Genomic DNA, 13,010 nt, shown 5'->3' with positions numbered 1-13,010 from the left:
AAGGATTAGTTATTTCAAGAGTTGGCTCCCGATAAAAGCATGTAGTCCCCGTACTCTCTCTCCTGTGTGCTTTCTTGCCGTGTCATTCCCTTAGTGAGAGCATGACACAGCAAGAAGCACTCATCCGATGCCTTCAGAACTGTGAACCAAATAGATATCTGTGCTTCACAAATTGTCCAGTCTGTGGTATTGTGTTACAGCAGTGGAAAGTGGGCTGAGATATACAGTCATAATGTTGTATAGCACATAATACAGTGGTATACATGGCAGACAATGTATGATTATGTCTTGAGTCCATGGGCTGGCAGATTTGTACTGTTACAATTTGATGATCTCATTGATGAATATAGTATGAAGCTATCCTAGCAATTTCTAAAATTAAAAACCAAAGTCATGCCATTTTCTTCTTTTATACCTTGAAAAACATGATCTAAGAAGAGTTGTGCTGCTACTCTGTTTTGGAGGATGCAGGGTTATTTGTTAATATCTATATTTTATTTGTTCAGTCACTATGTTAACTGAGAAAAGTGTTCAAAATCAGTTCCAACAGAGCACCAACAACTAAAAATGGATTATCCATAACTGAACTCCTTGAATTGCCCTCCTGATAGAACATTTGAAAACACACATGTAACTTAAGCTTTATTTTAGTGCTAAAAGAAATAGTAAATATAATATATAACAAGTGGACTATATTTTATCCACCTCTACTAAGATTAGAGTTTTCAGCTTTGATTGAGTTCAGATTTTTGCTTTGCTGTTCTGCAGCGCATAGCTGATGAAGAAGTCTCAGGCTAGTTGTAAAACGGATAATGTACAGACATTATGACATCATATTCAGAAAGTTCCATTTCTGTATTACATCCACGTAATGTAGCTCTGTAAAAAAAAAAAAAGATAGCATTTTAAAAATGCCTGAATCTATCATTTGACAGTCAGTACATTGTGCTTTTAAGGTTGACTATTATATATTAGTGTTTATTATGGAAATAAGTTAATGGCTTGATCAATGACATAATTCCTCTAATACATTGATTTTACTTTTCATTTTCTGGAGGAAGAGTACTCAGTGATATATTTATTAGTTATGTAATCCTGCATAACAAATTAAAAGTCACTTAGTCCCTTAAAACAGGATGCATTTATTATTTCCCAGTTTCTGTAGATCAGAAGTCTAGGAAATGATTAGCTTAATTGAGTCTCTGCTTAGGGCCCTTAAGATTGAAATCATGATCTCCACAAACCCTTGTCCTTACCTGGAAGCTTCAGTTGGAAAGACTGTGATCTTGAAGTTACTCATGTTACTGCCAAGATTTATTTTCCTACATCTGAATAATTGAGGTCTTGGTGTTCTTGCTGTTGTAAGTTAGGAATTACTTTCAACAACTAGAAATAAAGCGGGTGTGATGGTGCACTCCTGTGATTCCAGCTCTTAAGAGGTTAAGGCTGGAGTATCACAAGTTTGAGTTCAGCCTGGGCTACATAGTCAGTTCAAGGCCAGCCTGAAGGGTACTGCTAGCACCAAACTCAAAGAAGCAATACAAAATAAAACACAGCTGGAAATCATGCTCCGTTCCCTGGCATATGATCTCTTTCCTAAATTGTCCCATACTATGGAACCTAAATGTTTCAAAGCTATCAGGATAGTATCCCTTTTAATAATTGAAAATCTATTTACTTTTTTTTTGAAAATCTACTTATTATGGGTTTAAATATATCTTTTTTTTTTTTTGTCTTTTTGAGACAGAATATCGCTATGCAGCTCAGGTTGGCCTTCAGCTCACTTTGTAGCCCAGGCTGGTCTGGAACTCCTAACAATCCTCCTGCCTTAGCCTCCCCTGTACTGGGGTTACAGGCCTGTGCCACCATGCCCTGCTTAAATATATTTTAAAAATCCCTCACACTTACAGTGTAACATAATTATAAGAATGATACTCTACCATCTTTTCCACACACTGTTAGAGGTGGGCCTCAGGCTCTACCTAATCTCAAGGGAAGGTTTTACTAAAGAGCAAATATTGCAGAGGGAAGTGGAAAATATCTTAAAATGTTATTACCAATATTAGTATGTATTGTGACGATATCGTTTCTACATTCTAAAGTCAGCATTTCAGATTTGGATGTTATTAATTGGTTGTTTACCCTTAAGAATCACTTTTCCTTCTCAATATCGTTAACTGTTTGACAGAATTATACATCGCAAATGACTGCTGTCTTTCAGTATGGCCTAAAATTGTGACTTGGGGTTTTCTTACTCAACTGTCAGAAGTTTAGTTAATAATGAACAGGTTAGAGTAAGTTATCCCTAAAACCTATCATATATCTAAATTTAAAAGTCAAGTACAATTTTCATACAAACAAGAAAGTGTGTTTATATTCCCGCCAATATTTTAAACTGATGTTATTTTTTCTGTTTCAGTTTAGCATATCAATACCTGTAGACTAGTATCCTATCTGACATTTTCTATAAATTTTGTGTATTGTGTATTTGTTAATTTTTATATGACTAAATATGTATAAAATACTATAACAAGTAATAAATATGAAATATAAGTGATAATCTAGAAACAGTTCTGATACATAAAGTTTAATGAATAGAGAAAAGAATTTAATAAATCAGTAGAGACAAAATATAACTTTTCAATAGGAGATGATTGGAGAATTAGTCATTTGGAAAATAAAGTAATAATCGAGATAAATTTTCAACTTCATGGAACAAAATTTATTTTTTTAAGAAATGAGCAGAATATTTAAACTTGAGGACTAAAGTCAAATGTAGGAATATGTAAAATAATTTATCTGGAGTCTTCCTAAGCATAGTCAATGATGTACATATGTAAAGAAAAGAGACATAGATTTAACCAAATAAAACTTTTATTTTTTGAGTAAAAAAAAGTATATATTTATAAAATAAAAATAACAATAAAAAGATTAAATTAATCTTTAATGTCTAAATTTCTTGTAATTTAACAAGGAAAGCTCTAATAATACCAGTAAAGAGAGGTGAAGATCACAGATTTTATCTTTTTATTAATTCATATTGTTTTCCCCAAATCTCCAATAATATTTTCACACAAGTCATATAAATTACTATTTCTTTCAATTATTATGTTTTATTTTGTTGATTAATTTGTCAGCTAAAAATATAATAAATAAGCTTGATGGAAAGAATTGAATGGAGGTTCTTTAATATGCCTTTTAATTTCTACTTCTTTCAAATAAGTCATTCCAAAATATTTCCATAATCATTATGACAGATCACAAAACTTTCACGTGGGTGTGGTGGTGCACACCTCTAATCTCAGCCCTCAGGAGGCTGAGTAGGAGAATCACTGAGGGTTCAAAACCAGCCTAAACTACATAGCAAGATGCTGTCTCAAAAAGACAAAAAAATAAAAGTAAAAGGAACAAAACTTACCATTATGTTGAAGTTTTTATATTTGTTAGCACAATAGTGTTTGATGAATTCCCTTTTATTTATTTATTTATTTTTGTTTTTTTTCCTGTACCGAGAATTGAACTCACGACCTTGCGATTGCCAGGCAGGTGTTGTGCCCCTGAGCTAAATCCCCAGCCCCTGAATTTCTTTTTAATATATTGAATGTATCCTACGACTCATGTGCTCCCTCACTTGTAATTTCATTTTTGTTTGGCTTGTTTTCTTTTGCTCTGCACTTGTAAAAGTTATTGGTGTATATATTTTGTCATATCTTCTTCAACAACTCAGATATTGTGTTTATCAAATCAGTTGTCTCTTTTGATTCACTTATATCCTCTTTTCCTTTTTTATTTATTTTATTATTTTGCTAATATTTGAATTGACTATTACGTTTACTTTTACTTTCCAAAGGGTAAATATAACATGGAAACAAACTATATTTTACTTTTCTTATGCTGTGCCCCATAATATTTCTCACCAGTATTCTGCAAGGATAGCTTTGATTTCTTATTTCATTAGTTTTTAGAGGTCAGACGTTTTTCACTTATCCTAAATTTGATTTTTATTGAATTGGAATCAGAGAACAAGGTTGGCACAGTTTCTATCTTTGGGAATTAACTGAAGTGTTTTGTAACAATAAATACTGATTTTTGCCTCTATTTTATTGTTTTTGAAATGTTGACATTAATTTTTATTGTCAGAATATGATATAATATTACTTAACTGTATTTTTTTTATAGTAACTGAGAGTCCCTTGTATTTTATTCTTAACTTGTCAAAATTTTTCATTCCCCAAATTGAGAGATTTTGATTGAGTTTTCTTGGAATTTTCTCAAATTAATTTTTCCTATGTGAAATGATATTTTAATTTATTTCAAATTATACTTTATCAGTGGAATAGAAGTTTCAGTGACTGTCTCATTTTGATTGCAACTTTTACTATGTTATCTTTTCTAATGGACAGGCAGTTTCTAAAATAAGCCGCCTTCCTTTTCTATCAGATTTTGAACCCTATTAAGCCAATATGTTGTTCAAACCTGAGTACTCATATACATATGTATATGTATAACGAACCCTGAAGAATCTATGTATGAAACAAAGTGTACTGAGAGAAGGCAGTCAGAGATTTTTAGTGTAACAAGGCCAACACATTACATTTATATTATTTAAGGGTTAAAAACCAGATCTCAGTGTCACAGAATTAGTCCATGAATATTTAGTTGAAAAATGACTAATGTTGTTCATCATGACAGAGATTGTGCTTTCATTTCAGTTCCGTATGTGAATGGTGTATTTGGTCAAAATGATCATGTAACAACTTTAATTTATATGTTCTTGAGTAGCATATCACCAAAGTGATATTTTCTTTTCACAAAACAGCATTCAATCACTGTCCTTGAGAAGGAGAAGGTTGCCATGGGACGCTGCCAGATCTGTTCGCACACATATTTCTTCCTCTTCTCAGGCAGGAACTGCAGTGTCCAGCCTCCCTTGCAGCACAGTTTTGGTTATTATGAAGTCTTCAGGATATTAGCAAACAGAGTAAATGCTTTGCTCAGGCTGCATGCAGCTTAAAGCAAGCTTCTTTCTCTAGAATTTGGCTTCTTTTCTCTTTTCTTTTTTTTCTCTTCTTGTCTTTTTTTTTTTTTTGGTCCTTGTGTGTGTGGTACTGGGGATTGAGTGGGCTCAGGAATTTCACACAGAACTATATCCCTAGCCCACTTTTGATTATTTTCATTTTGATGCTGGGTCTCCCTGAGCAGCTCAGGCTGGGCTGAAGCTTGCAATCCTCCTGCCTTAGAAATGCTGAGATGAAGATCTGACCTGCTTTCCTCTTCCCTCCTGCTGGGACAGGCCAGACCTCTCTCTGAGATAGTCACTATCTGAACTTTGAGACTGCCATCTCTTGGTTTTATATTTTTCCATCCATGCAAAAATATAACCACCAACACTTGTTCTGACCAGGTTTTTGTGTGAGTACAAGATGCAACCGCACTAAAGTTTTCACTTAAATTTCTCTGCCAGTGAGATTGAACATCTTTTCATGTACTGAATCACCATTCTTGTCTTCACGTGAAGAAATATTATTCATTTGTCCTGTGTGATATGCCTTGAACTTGTGTGTTTTTAAATATTTTAATCTATGCTGTAATATGTGTTTCAGTTATATGTATTCTAATGGTGTTTTCTGAGTTTGGGCTCATCTTTCATCTTCTTTAAGTTATTGTTGGATAACAAAAAGTTCTTGGTTTTATTAAAATTGTACATATCTAGCTTTTCCTTTATTGTTTGTATTCTTGTAACATTTTGGAATTAAAGACATTGTCTTATTCCAGAGCACTCCAATTTATTCTTAAAATTTTTATAGTTTGAATTTTATGTCCTAAATCCATGTAACACTGGTACCCTCCATGACGGAGGACAAATTCAGTCACCGCCCGCCCTTGCCCTGTGCTCCTCATGGGAAGATTGTTGTTCCTTGATTTGCTGAAATCTGGTTATTCCGCAAGAACAATTTAATTACTTTGACCAATAAAATATGAGCGGAAATGACATGTATTCCTTCTGTGTGAAGTTCTAGGAGCATCTCATGTTTCCCTGTGCTGTCTCCCTCTCTTACACCCTCTTTAATCCAGAATTCAGGTGATATAAAGTGGAGCCTCAGCCATCCCAAGGGGGATATGCAGGATAAAAACGACACCTTTAAGTTCACTTTTCTCTTTTATTGCTTTTACTATCAATCACAGGGTGTATATAAAGAATGATATTTTCAAAACAATCTGCAGTCTAGTATACAGACCACTGATTTTTATTAGGATTACTTATATGTCTGCGTTGAAGCAGTTACTATTTTGACAGTTTTCTGTTTCCTTACTACTAAGGCAGTTGGTCTTAGTATTCTACCAGAGACCTATAACTTTGAGGTTTTGCGCTTTGGACTTTGGAGAAGAATTTCTGGCCCTGAATTAGGTGAACCTTGAGCACTGTCTTCTCATCTTTCCAGGGGACCCTTCGCTAGCCTCCAGCAGCTTCCTCCCCTGCCTGCCCCTTTAAGACTCACAAGTCACAGTGGGCCTTCTGGGAAGCTCCTGGGCAGTCTCTGTGTGCATCTCTTTGCACCCCAGCACCCTTCCCTGCCACCCTGCCATACGTGCTCTCTCAGAACCCTGGCCCTGCCCCTTACCCTCAGCGTGAGCACCGGGCTCGGCCTGGATTTCTCTTCCTTGCTTTTCAGATTAGAATCTTTATTAGAAAATAATATGCTACAGTACCATTATCCCAGATATCCTTCTATATACATATATATTTTTTGTCTTCCCTCTTTCTTTCTTTTCTCCTTTCCCTCATCACAGTTGTTCTTTCCTTTTGAGTAATTTCTTCTCCTTTCATAATGTCTATTGTACCTTTTGGGTTTTATTTACTCTTTCAAGCTCTTATAGACACAATATGATGTTTATACATGCAGGTCTGATTTATTTCACGTATGAGTGTGGTCTCTAGTGGCATCCATTTACCTATAAAAGCCTTGAGTTTATCCTTTTTATAGCTGAGTAATACTCCGTTGTATAAAAATACATCTTTTTTATTCATTCTTCCATTGCTATAATCTGAACAACTAATTTGAAGCAACAATATGCAATATAAGAACCATTGTTGAATTTCTACCATCTCGCCTAGTGAAGCTCTGTATTATTTCTAACGTTTTTATTACTTTTTATTCTTTTTAATTGCTTGATCAATCTTGCATTATAATTTTTAATGTTTTTGTATTGTTTTGCCTTTGCCTTTGTTGTTGCTATTCTGTTATTTTTTTCCCTTTAAAATAAAAAGAAAGAGCTGGGCATGGTGACACACGCCTGTAATCCCAGCACTTGGGAAGTTGAGGCAGGAGGATCCTTGTGAGTTCAAGACCAGCCTGGGATACACACTGAGCTCAAGGCCAGTATGAACTGCCTTGCCTCCCTGTCTCAAAAAGACAAAAAACAAAACAAAACAAAATAAAAAGAAATAACAATGCAACCTTTTGATCCACCAAATTTGTTTTCTGTAACTTGGATTATGACTATTTGTTATCCAGTGACTTGAGGACCACTTTAAAATTGGATTTTGTAAATCTCTTCCCATAGAAAAACTGTAGCCTTAGATTTAGGTTAACACAGTGCTTTAAACACTTCTAAAATAAGGTATAAAAATTTTAAATTTGGTCTTTCATGTTTTGTATTGAAATACATGGTTTAGAAATATTTGACTCCCAAATCTGATTAAAGCTCTTTAACATTTGAATTCACAATCTTAATTTTTGCATTTCAACTTGAAGTTATTAGATTCTAGAAACTAATAAGATTCATCAAATTCAAGAAGTGTTTAAAATGAAATGTTAGTTTGCAATGTAGACATATATAACAATATAAATATAAGAAAGCATTTTCATGGGGAATTCTGTGTTATTGATGTAATGTAAATTAATTGATGTAGTTCACTCAGAACTCCTGTGTAGATGTCTATTACACTGGTTTTATTATTCTTCAATATTGCGTACTATGTGATTGATTAGAACAGGCTGTGCTTTATAAATTGTCTCATCTGAAGTAGTATAATTTCAAGATTTTATCTGGGAGATGTTTCAAGAATCTAACACATTGAAAAAATGTTTTATGTTTTGCAATTCCTTCCTGAAAGTTCGTTGTGCACATTAACTTTTTAAATATAAGGGAAATTACTCTAGGAGTAAACAAAATAAAAACAGATTATTATTTTTCAAATATACGTGAGTGTGTCTCATTAATATCCCACCAGGATACATTACCTTTGCTATAGATTATAACTGATTTTCTTTATGGATCACTTTATATTACAGTTTTCAGATGTTTTTGAATCTTTCAGAACCCTAATGCTCTATGTCCACACAATTATAAAGTGCTTATTTTACAATTCAGATGTGATCTTTTCAGTCTCATTAGAAATGCCAACAAATGTCAACCATTTTGAACAGACTGATGTCTAAAATTATTACCATGACATAACAAATCCTTAAAAACCTCTTCAGAAGCTCTAGCCTCTTCAGATCTTACTGTACCCCACGCATTCAGAATAATAGTTAGCTTTCTTCTTCCTCTGCTCTTTTCCCTTTCTGGGTAGTCAAATACATTGCTGTGACAGTAAGACCTACCTCTCTTTTCTCCTCTTCGTGTCTTTCCATGTTTTCCTACTTCAGTGTTTGAGCTGCCGAAGTGAGCCCTAGGTGTTCCCTGCGTTCCCCAGAATGATGTCATAGTAACACACACTGAGCCAGAACTTCCTAAGTTACCTTTGTTCAGAGGGTAAGTGAGACTGTTTGAAGTGAATTATCTTCCCAAGGCAACTCAGTGTCAGTCACACAGTCGCCCTGATGTTTAGTTTGTAGTGAGAGCAAGGTTTACGATTTTTACCTGCTTTCTCTTCCAGTAGATTTAGTGTTTCTGTTTTAATATTGAGGTCTGTGATCTGTTTTTACTTGAGTTTGGTGCCTGGTGATAGACGTGTGTCTATTCTCGGTCTTCAGCGTGTGCCAAGCCAATTTTTCCAGCACCATTTATTAAAGAGGCTATCTTTCTTCCAGTGAGCTTGTTTGGCCCCTTTGTCAAAGATCAGGTGTTTGAGTGTGTTTGTGGCTGTGGCTGCTTCTTCCAGTCTGTTCCATTGATCCTCAGGTGTCTTTTTCAGCCAGTACCATGTTTATTTTATCACAGTAGCTTTGTAATATAATTTCAGGTCAGGGATTGTGATGTCTCCTGACTTGTTGTTGTTGCCCAGGATTGCTTTTGCCATTCTGGGCCTCTTCTGGTTCCAGATGAGTTTTAGGAATATTTCTCCAGATCTGTGAGATATGCTGATGATATTTTAATTGAAATTACATTGAATTTGTACAACAATTTTGGTAGTATGGTCATTTTCACAATGTTGGTTGTGAGCAAGGAATGTCTTTCCATTTTCTGAAATCCTCTTAGATCTCTTTTTTCAGAGTACTGTACTTTTCACTCTATAGATCTTTTAATTCTTTTGTTAGACCATTCCTAAATATTTCAGTTTTTTGGATGCTATTGTGAAAGGCATGATTTCCTTAATTTGTCTCAGTGTGTTGGTTGTTTGTATATAGGAATACTATTGATTTTGAGTGTTGATTTTGTATCCAGCTACACTACTGAATTTGTTTATTAATTCTAGGAGTCTTATGGTGCAGTTTTTGGGGTCTTCCATGTAGAGTATCATGTCATCTGCAAGTAATGATAATTTCACTTCTTCCTTTCCTATCTTTTTCCTTTTATTTCTCCCTTTTGTCTAATTGCTCTGGCTAATGCTTGCAGAACTGTGTTGAACAGGACTTGTGACAATGGACATCTTTGTTTTGTTCCTGATTTTAAAGGCAGAGAGTTCATGAACTAAAACCAAACTGCATGGGAAATACTTCCAAGAATCAATAACTGGGATCTCATCTTACTGAAAAGATTTTGATATCTAAGCAATCACCAGCAGAGTAAAAAGAAAACCCACAAATTGGGAAAAAATGTTAGACAACTGTCCCTTGGACAAAGGACTTCTATCTAGAACACATGAAGAGCTAAAATACATCAGCCCTCCCCCATTCAAAGACCTACATCAAAAATGGGCATCTGAGATGAATACACACTTCACAGATAAAGAAATACAAATGCCAAATAAATTTATGAGAATGTTCAACATCATCAGTCATTTGAGAAATGCAAATTAAAACAACACTGAGATTTCATCTTACCCCAGTAAGAATGGCTAGCTTTAAGAAATCAATCAATAACAAATGCTGGCGAGGTTGTGGAGAAATAGGAACCCTTCTCCACTGCTGGTGGGAATGCAGACTGGTGAAACCACTGTGGAAATCAGTTTGGAAATTCCTCAGTAAACTAGGTCTAGAGGTCTCATTCAACCCAGCTATTTCCCTTCTGGGTATTTTCCCAGAAGAACTGAAAACACCATATCAAAGTAATATATGTGCACCCATGTTTATAGCAGTACAATTTGTAATAGCTAAATTGTGGAAGCAACACAAATGTCCATCTACTGAGGAATGGATAAAAAAGTTGTGGTAGTTTTATGTAATGGAATATTACTCAGCTATAAAGAAAGGTAAACTTGAGGCTTTTATAGGTAAATGGACACAACTAGAGACCATATTCATAAGTGAAATAAACCAAACCTCCATATGTAAGCAACATATTGTCTCACTAGTGTAAGAATCTGAAAGAATGAATAAAAATTAGGAGGGATGATAGATATTGTGAAAGTTAAGGAAACTGCTCAAAACTAAAGAAGAGCTAGGATGAGGGAAAAGCAAAAAGAAAAATGTGGAAATTATATATATATGTATATACAGGATAGCTAACATAGTTGTACTACTGACTGAGATCACTTCATTGAAAGGAACAGTTAATGCTTAGTTATTTGATCAATCTTACATGTCTCTGTTTGTTTACCTGAGTAACCAATTTGTTTTTTGGATTTTTTGGGGGGGGGTTTGGTACCAGGAATTGAACTCATGACCTCAGGCTTGCCAGGCAAGCTCTGACGCCACTGAGCTACATCCCCAGCCCTCTGAGTAACAAATCTGAAGAGATCAATATGTAGTACAACAACCACTGCTAATTTCCTATCACCTTGTCTGAAATTCTGTACTTCTTGTGTTGTTTTTGTGTTATTTTGTAAACATATGCATGATTGTTAATATGTTTTTATTCTTTTATCTTTAAAGTTAAAAAAAAATAAAAAAAGAGCAATGTTTACTATGCATACAGGTGTGGCCTAAAATTCCATTACTATTTCCTTATATGTTGCAGGTATATATAACAAACACAAATAGTATAAAACATTTTCATGGAGAATTCCATATTATTAATGTAACGTAAATTAATTCTTGATGTAGTTCACTCAGATCTTCTGTGTAGATCTCTGTTATACTGGTTTTATCATTCTTCAATATTACCTACTACGTGATTGACCAAAACAGGCCCCATTTTAAAAATTTTCTATGTATGGAATTACTGATAAGTATAAAGCTATCAATACTACTAATGTTAATATATCTATGCTTACGTTTTTGCTAATGAAACAATATGTACAGCATATTTAAATTCATGCAAAACAACGAATTTATTCACATAAATTATGTAATTTTATTATGTAATTGTAAAGAAAATTATTTCTTTTGGTACATTGTTTCTGCATGTTATACTTGACATATTTTACTGAAAATGGAACTGTCTTAAGAAATATAAAGTTAATTCTTTGAGAAATAAAATTAATTTAGTGTTCTTCAGCAAGCTCTATTATTTCAAAAATTTCGCACCAGCTTTCTTGCTACAAATTCATCTTGGTATGGTCCGTGCTTGGGAGAATGTCTGGCACGTAGTAGGCAGTAGAAGTTATTCACTGAAGTTATGCACACATGTATAATGGACGATCCAAATGAAAAAAAAAAAAAAAAACATAGTCCCTCAAGGTGGTCATTCCTGTGGAGCTGTCTTCTGCACGTACTTTGTGTCTGAGTTTTCACAGTGATATCAGCAAAATAGCTTCCCATCAAGTGTCCGCTGGGTTAGTTCTTCATCATTATACTTCCCACATTGTAATTATCACATTCGCATAATTACGACCTCTTTATTATGGGAAGAATTTATAAACTGACAGTTCAATCCTTATGGTAACCATAAATACCATTTTTTTCTAATTCTGATGTCCTTGAATAAATATTTTTTTTAATTTTACAAACAACTGATAAATAATTGGGTATTGTTTTTCTAAATTTTATGTGGGTTTTGAATATGTCAAGGTGCTAATTACTTCGCCAATGTTACGTCTTTTAATCCGTGGGACACACACTGAGAGAAGCAGCTCTCCTTTCAGGGCTGCGGACAGAGAAGTGCGGAGCTGTTGGGTAACACAGGCTGAGGCTAGGGAGGGCAGACTGAGGACTCGGGCCATTACACCCTTCTCCGGAAGCTCCCCGCTCTTCTGAGGCCCTGACACTCTTGTCCAGTTTCCCGCCTGAGGGGTGATACTTCATAACTCCACCCAGAGTAATCTTGGACTCTATAGTTTCTCAGTGAGCACAGGTGCCCATGCAGTGTATTAGTACAGGATGATTAATCTAAGTTAAAGTCTATTATAATAACAAATACCAGAGATACAAGTTCATTGTCCATAATAGTAACAATTCCAGACGAGATCGAGTGTGTTCAGGGTGATATGACAATAGACATAGTAAGAATCCCATACTAGAAAGCCTGTACGAAAATAGCTTTAGATATTCTTTTCATCTCCAGATAAGCATACAACATTTACATAGCTGACAGAGGGAAAAGGGAATGAATTTATCATGAAACCCAGGTAAATCATGTAAGATATTCAAGTTTAAATATTTCAAAATATATTTTAAAATATAAATAATTCTCATGCATTTAAAATGTAAGGGTATAGATGTCATGTTACGTTTGGTTTACACACATAATAAGAGGATATAAACATAATAACCTAAAGTTATACACATATAAAATTTTATTTT

At 34.4% G+C, this 13,010-nt stretch overlaps 1 long non-coding RNA gene across 1 annotated transcript; it reads right to left on the bottom strand.

Annotated features, from left to right (window-relative positions):
• Positions 1 to 629: 629 nt before the first annotated feature.
• Positions 630 to 8,699, bottom strand: LOC106149382. The gene is made up of 2 exons (XR_001235534.1): positions 8,610 to 8,699; positions 630 to 879 (listed from the first exon to the last, which is right to left on the bottom strand). It is a non-coding gene; the product is annotated as an uncharacterized LOC106149382 (long non-coding RNA).
• Positions 8,700 to 13,010: the final 4,311 nt, after the last annotated feature.

The sequence above is a fragment of the Chinchilla lanigera genome, unplaced genomic scaffold (genome assembly GCF_000276665.1).
Source record: "Chinchilla lanigera isolate Chin_1 unplaced genomic scaffold, ChiLan1.0 scaffold00043, whole genome shotgun sequence".
NCBI lineage: Eukaryota > Metazoa > Chordata > Mammalia > Rodentia > Chinchillidae > Chinchilla > Chinchilla lanigera.
The sequence above is the reverse complement of the archived record's forward strand: the minus strand, read 5'-3'. Positions and strand labels throughout refer to the sequence as shown.